The sequence below is a fragment of the Delphinapterus leucas genome, chromosome 9 (genome assembly GCF_059928025.1).
Source record: "Delphinapterus leucas isolate spDelLeu-1000000601 "Yukka" chromosome 9, BTC_Dleu_Yukka2, whole genome shotgun sequence".
NCBI lineage: Eukaryota > Metazoa > Chordata > Mammalia > Artiodactyla > Monodontidae > Delphinapterus > Delphinapterus leucas.
The window spans coordinates 99,743,575-99,762,566 of record NC_143137.1 but is presented as its reverse complement, the minus strand read 5'-3'; the positions used below and the strand labels follow the sequence as shown (position 1 = coordinate 99,762,566).

Sequence of the window (18,992 nt, the reverse complement as noted above, 5' to 3'; positions counted from 1 at the left end):
GGAAACAATGCATCCTTTGCTAATAAGTTCCTTGTTTCACCCTCTTTCTGCCTTTAAGAACTTGGATGAGATGCTGCCTGATTCATGGATCATTTGATAAAGACAATATGGTCTTTACATTTTACTCAATTGAATTTTCATTATTTAACGCTGTTAAACTCAGAATATCAGTTTTGGTTTGTATTGCAAACCTAGTAGCAACACTAGAGGAAGCCAAGTATATCTCTTTCAAGAATTACAAGAGGTCTGAGAATTTATCCTACTTGCAAGCTAATAAGTTAGCCTGCCACAGTTTCATGGATGCTGAGAGAAGACACACGATTCCTGGGTCAGAGACAGAGAATTTTATTCCTCAGGGCACAGCAGGCAGCATGAACTTCACGTATGCATCAGCTCCCCTTGTCCCCCAAGTCCCGCTGGGTAATGAGGAGGTGACCAAGAGGTTGCTGTGCTGGCCATGCGTTTTCATCATAGCCAAAGAACCCCAAGCTTAGGAAACCCCAATCTTTTATTAAGGCAACTGCAAGAAGACCTGCCTGCCCTTTTCCCCAGGGAGGCATTATCTCTATTATACTGGACAGTAAACACATCTGCCCTTGGTTCACTATCTCTACCTAGCCTGGCTGTTTGCTATACAAACATCCTTGAGAGGAGAGGTTGGGCACTAGACTGCTTGGAAGAATGGTCCTCGAGAGAAATAGATTTGATCCATACTTGGAGAGGGTAGGCTAGTAACTAACTTAATCACAATCCATGGGACCATTCACCAACCAAACAATATTTCTTATGCAATTTCATGTGAATGTAATAGATAATGGGAAACTACAAGAAATTATTTCCCATAAAAGTGAAATGTCACCTTAACTAGATGGAACTGAACACTGCCCAGTGAACACCTGTTGCACAGACTTAGACACACAGGCAGGCGTTAACCCCGTAGGCCTGGAGGAAATGACTCATGGGGTGGAAGTAGAGGTAGAAGAAAGGGAGGCCAAGAAGGAGAAGCAACTGCATACATTCAAGGCACTCAGCCATATCCTGGCTTGTCATCCTAGCGCTGCTGCCAATAAGACACTTGCACATTTGATAAAGATTTGTTAGCAATGAAATCTGACTGAGCTTGAAGCTAGTTCTACCCCTGAATGTTTGAGTTTTCTACACCAGTAAAGTACTTCTTTTCTTTCCTGTCTTAGGAACACCTTGATTGAAGAATAACATACATTCAGAAAAGTGAATTATGTAAGTGCAAAGCATGATGAATTATCACACATACAAAAAGCACATCATGAAATCAGAAGCCAGATCAAGAGTTAAAATACGCCAGCCCCGGGCTTCCCTGGTGGCGCAGTGGTTGAGAGTCTGCCTGCCGATGTAGGGGACACGGGTTCGTGCCCCGGTCCGCGAAGATCCCACATGCCGCGGAGCGGCTGGGCCCGTGAGCCATGGCCGCTGAGCCTGCGCGTCCGGAGCCTGTGCTCCGCAACGGGAGAGGCCACAACAGTGAGAGGCCCGCGTACCGCAAAAAAAAACCAAAAAAACAAAACGCCAGCCCCTCAAGTGCCCCTTTAGCCCCCTTGGAATCAGTACTCCTAGAGTCATCTCCGAAGGTAACTACCATACTGATTTCTAACATCGCGGATTAGATTTATCTGTACTTTAACTTCATATAATGGCATCACACAGCACACATTTCTTGTGTCTGGCTTCTTTCTCTCAACATCATGTTTGCAAGATTTATAGTGTTATATTGTGTGCAGCTGTAATTAATTCATCCTAATTACTGGATAGCATTCCATTGTAGGAAGATATTTCATACACTGAATATTATTTCTTCATTATAATGTTGATGAAATTTTTATCTGTTTTCAGTCTTTAGCCATTAAAGATAATGTGCAATAAACATTCTTGTACACATATTTTCACATATGTATGTATTTCTGTTGAGTTGAAACCTAGGAGTGGAATTACAGGATCTGGGGTATGCGTAAGTTTAGCTTTAATAGATAATGGGAAGCAGTTTTCCAAAGTGACTGTACCCATTTATACTCCCACCAGGGGTGTATGAAAGCTTTCCATTCTTGCGAACACTTGCTATTGGCAGCCTATTTGATTTTAGCGATTCTGGTAGGTGCGTGGCAGAATCTAATTGTGGTTTTAATTTGCATTTCTCAGATGACTAATGAGTGTTCATTCTTTTTCATATGTTTATTAATCACTTGTATTTCCATTGGTGAAGCTGTTGTTAAAATCTCTTGCTCACTTTTTTTTTATTGGGTTGTCATTTTCTTATTGATCTTTAGGAGTTTTTTGTTTTTAATACAAGTTCTTTTCAATTATATGTGTTGCAAATATCTTCTCCAATTCAGTGGCTTGTATTTCACTCTCTTAATGTGTCTTAGTGTTAATGTGTTCTTTCCGTAATCTTTTTTTTTCTTATTGGTTAATACTTTTGACATTTAAGAAGACGTTCCCTACTCCTAAAGACATACATGTTCTCTTGTTATCTCCTTAGAAATGTTATTGATTTACTTTTCACAATTATCTCTACAATCCATCTGGATTTATTTTTGTGTAGGGCATGTGTCTGAGAAAAAAACTCATTGTGTTTCCCTTTACTCTCATACTCGCAATACTTGTGACACCAGATGTGCGGGTTTTCCACACCAGGCTGCTCTCTGACACCAGCTGAGTGTCCTGCATTTCAACTCAATTCTGACAGTGACTCGAGTGAGCGCACATCCCACAGGTTAAAGGCTCAGTCCCACAAGCCTTCCCCCACTTCAGATGCCAATTGCAAGTAGGAGGTCCCCCAGTTACCCACAACTTCTGTCTGCAAATTGAAGAATCCTCCTTCTTCATGCTTGATTATTTGCTAGAAATAGCTCACAGAACTCAGGAACACACTTACTTATGTTTACCTGTTTATTATATAATAAAGAATATGATGTGAAGGCTACAGATAAACAGCCAGATGAAGAGGTATATAGTGTGAGGTCTGGAAGGGTCCCCAGCACAACAGCTCCTGTCCCCATGGATTTGGGGTGCACATAGATGTGTTTACCAACCTGGAAGATCCCTGAGCCCCGTATTTTTGAAATTTTTAAGGAGGTTTCTTCATGTAAGCATGATCAATTGTTAACTCCACTTCTCCTTTTCTGAGAGGATGGGGGTGGGGCTGAAAGTTCCAAACTTCTAATCATGGCTTAGTCTTTCTGGTGACCGGCCCCCATCCTGAAGCCCACCAAAGGTCACCTCATTAAAACAAAAGACACTCTATCACTCAGGAAAATCCAAGAGACTTAGGAGCTCTGTGTCAGGAACCAAGGTCAAAGGCTAAATATCAGAACAAAAGATGCTCCTGGTGCTTTTATCACATAGGAAATTACAAGGGTTTTAGGAACGCTGTGGCAGGGAGCAGAGCAAAGACCAATCTGTGTAGCTTCCGTTATTTTACAATGTGAGTTAAAGATTAAGATTAAATCTTTTTCTTATGGATATGCGGGTTTTATGCCTATCCAGCACCATTTATTTATTGTCCTTTCCCCATTGCTCTCCAATAATATCTTTGTCATGAATCAAGTGACTGCATGTATTGAGCTTGTTCCTGTGCTCTCTATTCTGTTCAGTGGTCCATTTCTCCATCTTTGCACAAATGATGCAACTTTTAATTACTCTAGCTTAATCATACGTCTTGATATCCAGAGTATAAATCTTTCAACTTTTTAAATTCTTCTTCCAGTTTGTCTTGGGACTAAAATTCTGTATCATTTTTAGAATTAGCCCATCAGTTTGCACCTATGTATATACACACACTTGCTAGCTTTTTTAAAATAAGGATTTTATCAATTAAATCAACTCAGAAAATTGGCATCTTAATAACACCCAATCTTCCACTCCAAGAACAAAATATATTGCTTTACTTATTTAGGTCTTCTTTGACTTCTCTCAGTACTGATTTAAAGTTTCCAGTGTAGAAGGCTTGTGCACTTTATATTAGATTTGCTCCTAGATATTTGATGTTTTATGATGTTATTGTGAATAGTATAATTTTAATTTCATTTTCTAATTATTGATGATACATAGGAGTAAAATTGTGTTTTGTGTTTTGCATACAGTAAGTCCCCAACAAACGAACGAGTTCCATTCCAAGAGTGCATTCGTAAGTCCAATTTGTTCGTAAGTCCAACAAATTTAGCCTAGGTACCCAACTAACCCAATCGGCTATATAATACTGTACTGTAATAGGTTTATAATACTTTTCACACAAATAATACATAAAAAACAAACACAAAAAATAAAGAAAACATTTTTAACCTTACAGGACAGTACCTTGAAAAGTACAGCAGTGTAGTACAAGAGCTGGCAGTTCTTAGCAGCACCAGCTACATCACCGCTGCTTTTACGCTTGCTTTCAGACATCCTGGGCTTGAAATAAAGATACTGTGCTACCGTACTCTGTACAGTACTATACAGTAAAGTACACAAAAGCACAGCCACTTGCAGAGGATGCACACACATGACAACATATGCCAGACACGTGAACTTACGTGATTGGACGTGTGAATGCACGTTCACATCTTTGAAAGTTTGCAACTTGAAGTCTCATATGTAGCGGACTTACTGTATTTAATTCTACCAAGCCATCGTGTTAAATTCACTCTTTAATTCCAATCGTTCATCTGTAAAGTTTTTAGATTTTCTACATACACAGTCATGTTGTTGGCAAATGATGACAGTTTTACTTCTTCCCTTCCAATCCTTACATATTTTATTCATTTATCTTGCCTTATTTTACTGGCTAGAGACCTACAGTAGTGGTCATCTAATGTAAAAGAAAAACTTTCAATATTTCACTAATGTATTTATTAGTTCATTGCTATAGGTTCCATTTATTCCTTGCTAGGGAATGTTAAACTTTTTCACATGGTTTTTCTGCATTTATTGAGATAATCATATTATTTTTCTCCTTTATTTTGTCATAATTCTGATTTGCTTTTCTTTGGACTTGATATACACGGAACCATTTAATATGTGATCTTTGCATCTGACTTTTTTGCTCAACATTAAGTGTAGTCATTCGCATTATTGCATGTAGCTGGGATTGTTCATTTTCATTGCTGAAGAGAATTCCATTATATGATTTTAACACCAATTATTCATCCGTTTGATACTTGATGGATATTTGGTGTTTTTCACAGTTTGGAGAAAATCAAGCTATCCACCTATCTCTCTCCTCAGAAGAGATTCTTACAGGAAAGGCGTCCTAAATTGCACTCCAGCACTGCTGCTAATTACCATGGTTACTGTAGTTGTATCCACCATGTCTGCCTGCGGGGGCCAAGTGCCTTCCATCCACACGACCACTCTCCCCACCGATTCTATGCACCCCTACGTCCTACCATCAATTCCAGAGAATAACCACCACGGAAATTCCCAAAGATGCTGCTACCTCCCCCTCACGGTATATCCCTTACTGCCTCAGTGAGATGAACATCCTCACGGAGCCCCTGAGAAGCCTGCTGAGATGCTACATCTTTTCCTCTTACCTGATAAATACATTTCTTCATTTCCACCTTCCTGAGTTTTTTGATCCCTTCCTCAATACTACCCTGAAGCAGTGGGGCAGCTCCATCTGATTTTCCTGTCCAAGCTTCAAGGAGCCATCCCAGGAGTGTGCTAGGATTGGCTGCAGTGGTCAAGGAAGGTGGTTGAGCCCAAGTCCTGGGAAAGTGTTGCCAGGCCAGTGAACTTTCCCCATTGAGTCTCATATTCTCTTTTGCTTCTCTCAAGATCCACTCCCACATGGGGCCTCCCAGGTGCAGCTGGTATATGTAACTCAAGGACAATTACTTCTGTGTCCAAATTATTCCTCCTGGAGCAGGGACTGGGTTTTCTCGCTCAGACTGTGCTGAGATTTGGCTGTAACTGTCTGAGATGGTGAGGGTGGTGAGGATGGATCTAAGGTCATCTCGTGAGGTGCCTCTCAGGGGAGGGCTCCAAGAGGTGGGGGCTGCAAGCACAAGGAGTCTGTGCTCCTGTTCAAAGAGGGAGGATGTTGCTTCTGTTGGCCCGGAAGGTTCAGGGGAATCTAGGGGTCCGGGTTCTGAGCTCATCCACATACATACACCCAATCTCAGATTCCATTCTTTTCCTCTTAGGGCCCTCCCAGTAGGACCCCTGTTAAGGCTGTGTGCTCATTCACCCCCCTTTGCAGCTCTGCAACCTTAGCCGTTAGCTGCTGGGCCCTTGTGCCCGCAGGAGATAAGGGGCTGCACAAACACTGCCTTAGAGACCCTTGGAATCTCGGAGTGCTTAGAATGATAGCTGGTACAAGCATATCACTGTCTTGTTTTCCAGGCTTTCAAAGCAGCTAACAAAAGCCAACTTTTAATTACCATTTTTTCCCATTCAATTTGAGTGACATAAAAGAAATATTCAACACAGATATTTGGACAACTGTCTGTTGAAACAAGGTTGGACCAAGTATGATTTACATTTGCTTCTGCAGGTGACGGGGCACTAGCTCCTGATGCCCTTCATCCAGTGTGAGTAACAGAGGTGATTCCCAGCTGAGCCGAAGTCCCTGTAAGTCTTATTGCCTCTTAGTTCCCTACTGGAGAGCAGGTTTCCAGGGTCCGATCAGAAATGATGGGGGTTACCAGATTCATCCTTCCTCTTGGGAGGTCTTGGAGCCTCTGTCCCCGTGAACCTGCCCACATTGCAGCAAAGGGATAAAGACCACTAAATCTCAGGTTGTCTAGCTGACCTCACTCTTCCCCTGTCTCCTGAATCCGTGGTTCACTGAGTTATTAGGTCTCTGATGCTACCTTGCAGGTGTTTTGTCACATTTTCTAGTTGCTTTTAGTGGATGAGTTGTTCCAAGTTTCTTACCCATCCATTTCACATAAACAAAGTCATCTTTTAAACAAAGGTCATGAACCAATAAACCACAGCATAAAATAAATTACAAATGGTTAGTAAGCATTTGAAAAATATCAGCTTCCTAATTATAAAAGCTTTTCAATTAAAAATGAGACGATTTCGAATGTTAAGGTACAAAGATGAAGTAAACAGAAGTTATTGAGTGCCCTCAGATATTGCTAGTAAGAGTCAAGCAGAAACTTTTCTGAAAGGAATTTTGGCAATATTAACAAAAATGATGTAATTTTTCATACATATTGACACAGCAATTCTACTTCTGAGGAATTTATTCTAAGGAAATAATCTAAAATGTGGACAGGTGTTTAAGCCAAATATATTCCACTTAGGGTTTTTTTTAAAAAAGAAAACATTTAAAACTCTCTGAAATATAGTCATAGATAATTAAATCATAATATATCAAAGAAATAAAATGCAACTTTAAAATTTTAATTTAATTTCCCTTTAATTTAAAGGCCTGGGAAAATGCCTTTAAATACCACTAAGTCAAAAGGAAAATTTAAAGTATGTACAATATGAATTCAATGACTCAAAAGTATGCATAAAGGAAAACTCTTGAAAAAAGATTCCAGATGTTAAAATCGCTTTCCTGGGCAAGGAGTTATAGATATTGTCTTCTCTGCATTTTTATAGCTTCAACTGCTTCTCAAATTTTCTACTGAGTGGGCAATTCTTTTACAATCAGAAATAACAGGGGGAAAAAAGAGAATGTAGCTTTTTTATTAAAATTAATAATAGTAAATTATCCAGGATAAGATAGAGAATGTTGGTTGGTTTAATTTTTCAGATAATTAAATATTTATGATAGGATGTATACTCCAAATAGAGTGCCTTTCAGGAATACATAGTAAAATAAACCTAATAACAAAACTACACAAACAGAAATCAGCTTTTCTGTTATGATTCGTAGGGAACTTCAACTGTTACACTTTTTGAGGGTCACAATTAGGAACATCGATTGTCATTCCTTCGAAGTGTCTTAATCTCTTTCTTAACTGTCTCTTGTTTCCCAGGGGTGCTGGCTTGTTCATTAAGTCCCTAGCACTTTACACCTGATATTTTCATTAATTTTCTCCACACTTCATTTAAGGTAAACATTATTTTATGCAGTTTACAAATTAGCATTGTAGCTTTGCCAAATTTTGCATCAAACCTTAGAGCTGGGATTTAAACCCCAACCTCATCCCCTCCCCAGCCTGCCCTCTGGCTCCCGCCTGGAAATACTGGGGACCGGTAATTATTTGTTGGTTTAATATAATTTGTTTAGTCGCTCGAGGACACCGATTTGCATTTTTTCTCTTTTTATATTGATCTGTAACCCGCTTTGTCTCCTACCTAACCGGTATTTGGGCACGAACTGGCCAGTGTCACTTTCCTGTCCTTTCAGGCGGGGTTTCGCCCCCAGGGTTCTCTGGCAGCCGCCTCCGTCGCTATGGTGACCCGGTGTCAGAGCTGACACCGCAACATCAGCAGCTGCGCCGGGTCCTCGCCGGCTCAATGGAGAGCGCGGCGGACTTGGCACCGAAGGCGCAGGGTCTGCGCCGAGCTGCGCGCGGGGCCTCAGTCCCTCCCCAGGCAGGAGCCCACTTCCAAAGACAAGCCTGGCTGCGTTCCGAGCCATGAATGCCTTGAACTCAGCCCCGGACTTGATTTCTTTTTTAACCGAGAGAAACAAAACACAACAAAACACCCATCAGAGCACACACTGGTGTAGTGGTGTGTCCTGAATCTTGGAAACATCTCAGCAGAATTCACAATCTTTCCTTTCCAGGGTGCAGGCATGGGGGACTTAGATTAAAACACGGGGAACTTCTTATAACCCCATCTGATCAATATAACATGGAACGCAGCACTGCAATATTATAGTTTTGAAATCATATAGGAACACATAAATATGAGCTTATAATGTACTAAGTTTGAAAACTAAGATATAAAATCATATGCAAACTCAGAATACCACTAAATGAAGATATTCATATGTAAGTAAAGGTAAAATATATACACCAACAGGATTCATAGAGGCTGGATATTCCATGATAGAAAGTGGCAGATACATTGTTTGGTATTACACTTAAGCTGAATGTAATTTAAAAATATGTATGATAACATTTTGTCAAATTACAGTGGGCTCCCTATAGCAAGAGAGAATGCTCCTTTCAAGGCAATAAATAAATGAGATGATAAAAATTCTTACTCTATTGCATTATGAAACACAAAATCATATTTCAAAAAGAAAACTACCTTTACGGTTTTTTTTTTTTTCAAGAAAAGCATAATATGTGTCCTTTAAAGAACATCCTGAAAGAAGCTGTAAGGGCAGAGAATGAATGCCCCCAGCTGGGCTCTCCTCCTTCCTCTTACTGGGCAGCCTCAGCCCACAAATGACCCAACCCAGTAGTGCAAGATATGAGGTCCTTAACTAAGGCTGGTACCATTGTTTCCCTAAGACAGACAGACACACACACACACACACACACACAGAGGCACAGATACACGAGTGCTGTGTTATTCTAAATAAACGTTCTTCTACAATTAATACTTATTTTTATTTTGAAGATTTTCCTCTTTATCCTTTTTTTTTTTTTTTAACTTAGGAGGTATACATGGGCCTAGAAGAATCCTGACTTTATTCAACTGGCCACACGAATCCCCATTTCCCACTAAGGAAACCTTGTTCTCTACATCTGTGTCTCTATTTCTGCCAGTTCATCTGTACCATTTTTCTAGATTCCACATGTACGCATTAATATACAATATTTGTTTTTCTCTTTCTGACTTACTTCACTCTGTATGACAGTCTCTAAGTCCATCCACGTCTCTACAAATGACCCAATTTCATTCCTTTGTATGGCTGAGTAATACTCCATTGAATCTATATACCACATCTTCTTTATCCATTCATCTGTCGATGGGCATTTAGGTTGCTTCCATGACCTGGCTATTGTAAATAGTGCTGCAAAGAACATTGGGGTGCATGTGTCTTTTTGAAATATGGTTTTCTCTCGGTATATGCCCAGTAGTGGGAATGCTGGGTCATTTGATAGGGATTGCACTGAATCTGTAGATTGCTTTGGGTATCATAGTCATTTTCACAATATTCATTCTTCCAACCCAAGAACATAGTATATCTCTCCATTTGTTTGTGTCATCTTTGATTTATTTCATCAGTGTCTTATAGTTTTCTGAGTACAGGTCTTTTACCTCCTCAGGTAGGTTTATTCTTATTCTTAGGTATTTTATTCTTTTTCTTGCAAGGGTGAATGGGAGTGTTTCCTTAATTTCTCTTTCTGATCTTTCATTGCTAGTGTATAGGAATGCAAGAGATTTCTGTGCATTAATTTTGTATCCTGCAACTTTACCAAACTCATTGATTAGCTCAACTAGTTTTCTGGTGGCATCTTTAGGATTCTCTGTGTACAGTACCATGTCATCTGTAAACAGTGACAGTTTTACTTCTTCTTTTCCAGTTTGTATTCCTTTTATTTCTTTTTTGTCTCTGATTGCTATGGCTAGGACTTCCAAAATTATGTTGAATAATAGTGGTGAGAGTTGACACCCTTGTCTTTTTCCTGATCTTAGAGGAAATGCTTCCAGTTTTTCACCATTGAGAATGATTTTTGCTGTGGGTTTGTCATAAATGGCCTTTATTATGTGCAGGTAGGTTCCCTCTATGCCCACTTTCTGGAGAGTATTTTCATAAATGGGTGTTGAATTATGTCAAAAGCTTTTTCTGCATCTATTGAGATGATCATATCGTTTTTATTCTTCAATTTGTTAATATGGTGTATCACATTGATTGATTTGCGTGTACTGAAGAATCCTTACATCCCGTGATAAATCCCACTTGATCATGGTGTATGATCATTTTAATGTGTTCTTGGATTCCATTTGCTGGTATTTTGTGGAGGATTTTTGCATTTATATTCATCAGTGATATTGGTCTGTAATTTTCTTTTTTTGTAGTGTCTGTCTGGTTTTGGTATCAGGGTGATGCTGGCCTCATAGAATGAGTTTGGGAGTGTTCCTTCCTCTGCAATTTTTTGGAAGAGTTTGAGAAGGATGGGTGTTAGCTCTTCTCTAAATGTTTGGTAGAATTCACCTGTGAAGCCATCTGATCCTGGACTTCTGTCTGTTGGAAGATTTTTAATCGCAGTGTCAACTTCATTACTTGTGGTTGGTCTGTTCATATTTTCTATTTCTTCCTGGTTCAGTTTTGCAAGGTTATACCTTTCTAAGAATTTGTCCATTTCTTCCAGGTTGTCCATTTTATTGGCATAGAGTTGCTTGTAGTAGTCTCTTAGGATGCTTTGTATTCCTGTGGGGTCTGTTGTAACATCTCCTTTCTCATGTCTAGTTTTATCGATTTGAGTCCCCTCCCCCTTTTTCTTGATGAGTCTGGCTAAAGTTTTATCAATTCTGTTTATCTTTTCCAAGGACCAGCTTTTAGTTTTATTGATCTTTGCTATGGTTTTCTTTGTTTCTACTTCATTTATTTCTGCTCTGATCTTTATGATTTCTTTCCTTCTACTAACTTTGGATTTTCTTTGCTCTTCTTTCTCTAGTTGCTTTAGATGTAAACTTAGATTGTTTATTTCAGATTTTTCTTGTTTTTGTATTACTATAAACTTCCCTCTTGGAACTGCTTTTGCTGCATCCCATAGGTTTTGGATCGTCAGGTTTTCATTATCGTTTGTTTCTAGGTATTTTTTGATTTCTTCAGTGATCTCTTGGTTATTTAATAACGTATTGTTTAGCCTCCATGTGTTTGTGTTTTTTACTTTTTTTTCCCTGTAATTGATTTCTAATCTCATAGCATTGTGGTCAGAAAAAATGCTTGATATGATTTCAATTTTCTTAAATTTACTGAGGCTTGATTTGTGACCCAAGATGTGATCTATCCTGGAGAATGTTCTGTGTGCACTTAAGAAGAAAGAGTAATCTGTTGTTTTCCGGTGGAATGTCCTATAAATATCAATTAGATCTATCTGGTGTATTGTGTCATTTTATGTTGTTTCCTTATTAATTTTCTGTCTGGATGATCTTCCACCTCCTCTGTAAGTGAGGTGTTAAAGTCCCCTGCTATGATTGTGTTACTGTCGATTTCCTCCTTTATAGCTGTTAGCATTTGCCATATGTATTGAGATGCTCCTATGTTGGGTGCATATATATTTATAATTGTTATAGCTTCTTCTTGGATTGATCCCTTGATCATTATGTAGTGTCCTTCCTTGTCTCCTGTAACATTCTTTATTTTAAAGTCTATCTTGTCTGATATGAGTATTGCTACTCCAGCTTTCTTTTGATTTCCATTTGCATGGAATATCTTTTTCCATCCCCTCACCTTCAGTCTGTGTGTCTCTAGGTCTGAAGTGGGTCTCTTGTAGACAGCATATATATGGGTCTTGTTTTTGTATCCATTCAGCGAGCCTGTGTCTTTTGGTTGGAGCATTTAATCCATTCACATTTAAGGTAATTATCAATATGTATTTTCCTATTACCATTTTCTTAATTGTTTTGCATTTGTTTTTGTAAGTCCTTTTCTTCTCTTGTGTTTCCCACTTAGAGATGTTCCTTTAGCCTCTGTTGTAGAGCTGGCTTGGTGGTGCTGAATTCTCTTAGCTTTTGCTTGTCTGTAAAGATTTTGATATCTCTGTCAAATATGAATGAGATCCTTGCCTGGTAGAGTAATCTTGGTTGTAGGTTTTTCCCTTTCATCACTTTCAATATATCATGCCACTCCCTCTGGCTTGCAGAGATTCTGCTAAGAAATCAGCTGTTTACCTTAAGGAAGTTCCCTTGTATGTTATTTGTCATTTTTCTCTTGTTGCTTTTAATAATTTTTCTTTGTCTTTAATTTTTGTCAATTTGATTACTATGTGTCTCAGCATGTTTCTCCTTGGGTTTATCCTGCCTGGGACCTCTGTGCTTCCTGGACTTGGGTGGCTATTTCCTTTCCCACGTTAGGGAAGTTTTCAACTATAATCTCCTCAAATATTTTCTTGGGTTCTTTCTCCCTCTCTTCTCCTTCTGGGACCCCTATAATGCGAATGTTGTTGCGTTTAATGCTGACCCAGAGGTCTCTTAGGCTGTTTTCATTTCTTTTCATTCTTTTATCTTTATTCTGTCCTGCAGCACTGAATTCCACCATTCTGTCTTCCAGGTCACTTATCCGTTCTTCTGCCTCAGTTATTCCACTATTGATTCCTTCTAGTGAAGTTTTCATTTCAGTTATTGTATTGTTCATCTCTGTTTGTTTGTTCTTTAATTCTTCTATTGTGAAACATTTCTTGCATCTTCTCAATCTTTGCCTCCATTCTTTTTCCGAGGTCCTGGATCATCTTCACTATCATTATTCTGAATTCTTTTTCTGGAAGGTTGCCTATCTCCACTTCATTTAGTTGTTTTTCTGGGGTTTTATCTTGTTCCTTCATCTGGTACGTAGTCCTCCTCTGTCTTTTCATTCTGTCTCTCTTTCTCTGAATGTGGTTTTCTTTCCACAGGCTGCAGAATTGTGGTTCTTCTTGCTTCTGCTGTCTGCCATCTGGTGGATGAGGCTATCTAAGAGGCTTGTGCAAGCTTCCTGATGAGAGGGACTGGTGGTGGGTAGAGCTGGGTGTTGCTCTAGTAGGCAGAGCTCAGTAAAACTTTAATCCGCTTGTCTGCTGATGGGTAAGGCTGGGTTCACTCCCTGTTGGTTGTTTGGCCTGAGGTGACCAGCACTGGAGACTACCCATCTCTTTGGTTGGGGTAATGGCGGACTCTGCAAGGACTCATGCCAAGGATTACTTCCCAGAACTTCTGCTGCCAGTGTCCTTGTTCTCACAGTGAGACACAGCCACCCCCGCCTCTGCAGGAGACCCTCCAACACTAGCAGGTAGGTCTCATTCTGTCTCCTATGGGGTCCCTGCTCCTTCCCCCTGGGTCCTGATGAGCACACTACTTTGTATGTGCCCTCCAAGACTGGAGTCTCTGTTTCCCCCAGACCTGTCAAAGTCCTGCAATCAAATCCCACTAGCCTTCAAAGTCTGATTCTCTAGGAATTCCTCCTCCCATTGCCAGACACCCAGGTTGGGAAGCCTGACATGGGGCTCAGATGCTTCACACCAGTGGGTGGACTTCTGTGGTATAAGTGTTCTCCAGTTTGTGAGTCACCCACCCAGTGGTTGTAGGATTTGATTTCATTGTGATTGTGCCCCTCCTACCATCTCATTGCGGCTTCTCCTTTGTCTTTCTATGTGAGGTATCTTTTTTGGTGAGTTCCAGTGTCTTCCTGTCAATGATTGTTCAGCTCGACATTGATCAATGACATCAATCATTGTTCAGATGATTGTTTAGTTGTGATTCTGGTGCTCTCGCAAGAGGGAGTGAGCGCACATCTTTCTACTCCTGGGTTATCTTTTTATCTCTTGTTTGTTCTTTTTTATATCACTAAATTCTCAATATTGGGCTCCATCTTTAAACCTGTTTGTTCTTCACTCACCTTCACTCCCTTCGTGATTCTACCCCAGGTCTTGCCTCTAATACCATCTATGCACTATGACCTTACTGCACACTTCTGGTCTTCCCCAAAAAACCTGACCCAACCACTATCTTCTCCATTACAGGCAATGGTCACTCTAGCCCTCCAGTTGCTCCAGCCAAACTTCAGAGTTACTCTCCACTCCTCTCACTCTCTCTCTTTTTTTTTAATACTCTCTATTCTGTTCCGTTGATCTATGTCTCTGTTTTTGTGCCATACCATACTGTAATTAAAATTACTATAGCTTTGTAGTAGAGTCTGAAGTCAGGAAGTGTAATTCCTCCAGCTCTTCTTCTTTCTCAAGATTGTTTTGGCTATTCAGGGTCTTTTGTCATTCCATACACATTGTAAACTTATTTCTTCTAGTTCTGTGAAAAATGCCATTGGTATTTTGACAGGGATTGCACTGAATTTGTAGATCACCTTGGATAGTATGGTCATTTTAACAATTTGATTCTTCCAACCCGAGAACACAGTATATCTTTTCATCTGTTTGTGTCATCTTCAATTTCTTTCTTCAGCATCTTATACTTTTCAGAGTAAGTTCTTTTGCCTCCTTAAGTGAGTTTATTCCTAGGTATTTTATTCTTTTAGATGTGATGGTAAATGGGATCATTTCCTTAATTCCTCTTTCTGATATTTTGTCTTTAATGTATAGAAATGCAACAGTTTTCTGTACATTAATTTTGTATCCTGCAACTTTATTTAATTCATTGATTAGCTCTAGTAATTTTCTGGTAGCCTCTTTAGGATTTTCTATATATAGTATCATGTCATCTGCAAACAACCACAGTTTTACTTCTTCCTTTCCAATTTGGATTTCTTTTATTTTTTTTCTTCTCTGATTGCTGTGACTAGGACTTCCAAAACTATGTTGAATAAAAGTGGCAAGAGTGGGCATCCTTGTCTTGTTCCTGATCTTAGAAGAAGCGCTTTCAGCTTTTCACCATTGAGTATGATGTTAGCTGTGGGTTTGTCACATATGGCCTTTATTATGCTGATATATGTTCCCTTTATGCTCACTTTCTGGAGAATTTTTATCATAAATGGATGTTGAATTTTATAAAAGTTTTTCTGCATCTACTGAGATGATCATATGGTTTTTTTCTTCAGTTTGTTGTTGTGGTGTATCACATTGACTGATTTGTGGATATTGAAAACTCCTCATCCATGGGATAAATTCCACTAGATCATGGTGTATGATCCTTTTAATATATTGTTGGATTCAGTTTGCTAGTATTTTGTTGAGAATTTTGGCATCTATGTTCATCAGTGATATTGGTCAGTAATTTTCTTTTTTTGTGTGATATCTTTGTCTGGTTTTTGGTAACAGGGTGGTGGTGGCCACATAGAATCAGTCTGGAAGTGTTCTTTCTTCTGCAATTTTTTGGAATAATTGCAGAAGGATAGGCATTAACTCTTCTCTAAATGTTTGATGGAATTCACCTGTGAAGTCCTCTGGTCCTGGACTTTTGTTTGTTGGGAGTTTTTAAATTACTGACTCAATTTCATTACTCGTAATTGATCTGTTCATATTTTCTATTTCTTCCTGATTCAGTTCTGGGAGATTGTACCTTTCTAAGAATGTGTCCATTTCTTCTAGGTTGTCCAGTTTATTGGTGTATAGTTGTTCTTAGTAGTCTCTTATGATACTTTGTATTTCTGTGGTTTCAGTTGTAACTTTTCCTTTTTCATTTCTGATCTTATTGGTTTGGGCCCTCTCCCTTTTTTTCTTGATGAATCTGGCTAAAGGTTTATCAATTTGGTTTATCTTTTCAAAGAACCAGCTTTTAGTTTCATTGAACTTTTCTATTTTTTTTGTCCCTATTCCATTTATTTTTGCTCTGATATTTATTATTTCTTTCCTACTACTAACTTTGGGTTTTGTTTGTTCTTCTTTCTCTAGTTGCTTTAGGTGTAAGGTTAGGTTGTTTATTTGAGATGTTTCTTGTTTCCCGAGGTAAGCTTGTATTGCTATAAACTTCCCTCATAGAACTGCTTTTGCTGCATCCCATAGGTTTTGAGTTGTCGTGTTTTTGTTTTCATTTGTATCTAGGTATTTTTTAATTTCTTCTTTGATTTCTTCAGTGATCCATTGGTTGTTTAGTAGCATATTGTTTAGCCTCCACGTGTCTGTAGGTTTTTGCAGCTTTTTTTCTTGTAGTTGATATCTAGACTTATAGCATTGTGGTCAGAAAAGATGCTTGATATAATTTCAGTTTCTTAAATTTACTGAGGCTTGATTTTTGGCCTAGTATGTAATCGATCCTGGAGAATATTCCATGTGCACTTGAAAAGAATGTGTATTCCACTGCTTTTGGATGGAATGCTCTATATATATATCCATTAAGTCCGCTTAGTTTAATGTTTTATGCCTGTGTTTCCTTATTGATTTTTTGTCTGGATGATCTGTCCATTGATATGTGTGGTGTTAAAGTCTTGTAATATTAAAAAAAATAATTAATAATAAAGTCCTGTACTATTATTGTGTTACTGTCAATTTCTCTTTTTATGTCTGTTAATATGTGTCTTATATATTGAGGTGCTCTTATGTTTGGTGCATATGTATTTCTAATTGTTATAACTTTTTCTTGGATTGATCCCTTGATCATTATGTAGTGTCCTTCTTTGTCTCTTGTAAGAGTCTTTATTTTAAAGTCTATTTTATTTTAGTTTAGTTTTTAAAGTTTATTTTATTTTAGTCTATTTTGTCTGCTATAAGTATTGCTACCCTGGCTTTCTTTTGATTTCCATTTGCATGGAATACCTTTTCCATCCCCTCACCTTCAGTCTGTATGTGTCTCTAGATCTGATGTTAATCTCTTGTAGGCAACTTATACACAGAGTTTTCTTTTTTTATCCATTCAACCACTCTTTGTCTTTTAGTTAGAGCATTTAGTCCATTTAAATTTTAAGTAATTATCAATATGTATGTTCTTATTGCCATTTTGTTAACTGCTTTGGATTTGTGTTTGTAGGTCTTTTTTTCCCCTTTCTTCTTCTTTTGTTCTTTTCTCTCCTGATCTGGTGACTATCTTAGTGTTATGTTTGGTTTCCTTTTTCTTTTCTATATGTATATTTATTGTAGATTTTTGGTGTGCAGTTACCATGAGATTTTTGTATAGCACTCTATATATATACATGTATACATATATGTAGACTCTCTCTCCCCCAGCTCTCTCTCTCTTCCTCTCTCTATCTCTCTCTCTCTATATATATATATCATATATATGAGATTAATATATATATATATGAGATTGTTTTAAGTTGTTGATCTCTTACTTTCAAAAGCACTTTTAAATCCCTGCATTTGTACTTTCCTCCCCTGATGATTACTGTTTTTGATATCATATTTTACTTCCAATTGTTTTGTGTACCCCTTAACTGCTTATTGTGGATATAGATGATTTTACTACTTTTGTCCTTTAACCTCCCTACTAGCTTTGTGTGTGGATGATTTCCTGCCTTTACTGTATGTTTTCCTTTACCAGTGAGCTTTTTTATTTTGTAATTTTATTATTTCTAGTTGTGGCTTTTTCTTTTTCACCTCGAGAAGTTAACATTTATTGTAAAGCTGGTTTGGTGATATTGAACACTTTTAGCTTTTTCTTGTCTATAAAGCTTTTGATTTCTCCATCAAATCTGAAAGAGAATATACTTACCTGACAAGGGAGATACCATGATCATGAAGGTGGTTTTCCCAGGGCAAGGCTTAACCATTGTACTCCAGATGTGCTGACCCTTGCAAGTTCCCCAAATGTGGGAAAATTGACTGCATAATTTGTGGTAGTGGGGGACTGCATTCACACTCTCCCCTGGTTAAAAAAAAAAATGTGAAACAGAGCCTTGCTGGGTAGAGTAGTCTTGGTTGTAAGTTTTTCTCTTTCATCACTTTAAATAAATTGTTCCATTCCTTTCCGGCCTGCAGGCTTTCTCCTGAAAAATCAGCTGATGGCATAATGGGAGTTCCCTTATATGTTAGTTTTTGCTTTTCCCTTGCTCCTTTTAATATTTTCTCTTTACCTTTAGTTTTTGTCATTTTGATTGCACGGAGTCTTGGTGTCTTCCCCTTTGGGTTCAACCTGTACAGGACTCTCTACACTTCACAGACTTGGGTGACTGTATCCTTTCTCAGGTTAGGGAAGTTTTCAGCTTTTACGTCTTCAAATATTTTATCAGGCCCTTTCTCTCTCTCTTGTCCTTCTCAGATCCCTATAACGAGTATATTACTGTGCTTGATGTTGTCCCAGAAGTCTCTTAAACCAGCCTCATTTCTTTTAATTCTTTTTACTATTTAGCAGCAGTGATTTCCACTACTCTGTCTTCCAGCTCACTGATTTGTTACTCTGTATCATTTAGTCTAGTATTGATTCCTTCTAGTGTATTTTTCATTTCAGTTATTGTATTCTTCATCTCTGTTTGGTTGTTCTTTATATTTTCTAACTCTTTGTTAAAAACTTCTAGCTTCTTGCTCTGTGCATCCATTCTCCTCCTGAGTTCTTTGATCATCTTTACAATCATTAATCTGAACTCT

General features: G+C 38.4%; 1 non-coding gene across 1 annotated transcript; it reads left to right on the top strand.

Annotated features, from left to right (window-relative positions):
- Positions 1 to 18,112: 18,112 nt before the first annotated feature.
- Positions 18,113 to 18,276, top strand: LOC115802690 (U1 spliceosomal RNA). Its single transcript, XR_004023214.1, has one exon. It is a non-coding gene; the product is annotated as a U1 spliceosomal RNA (small nuclear RNA).
- Positions 18,277 to 18,992: the final 716 nt, after the last annotated feature.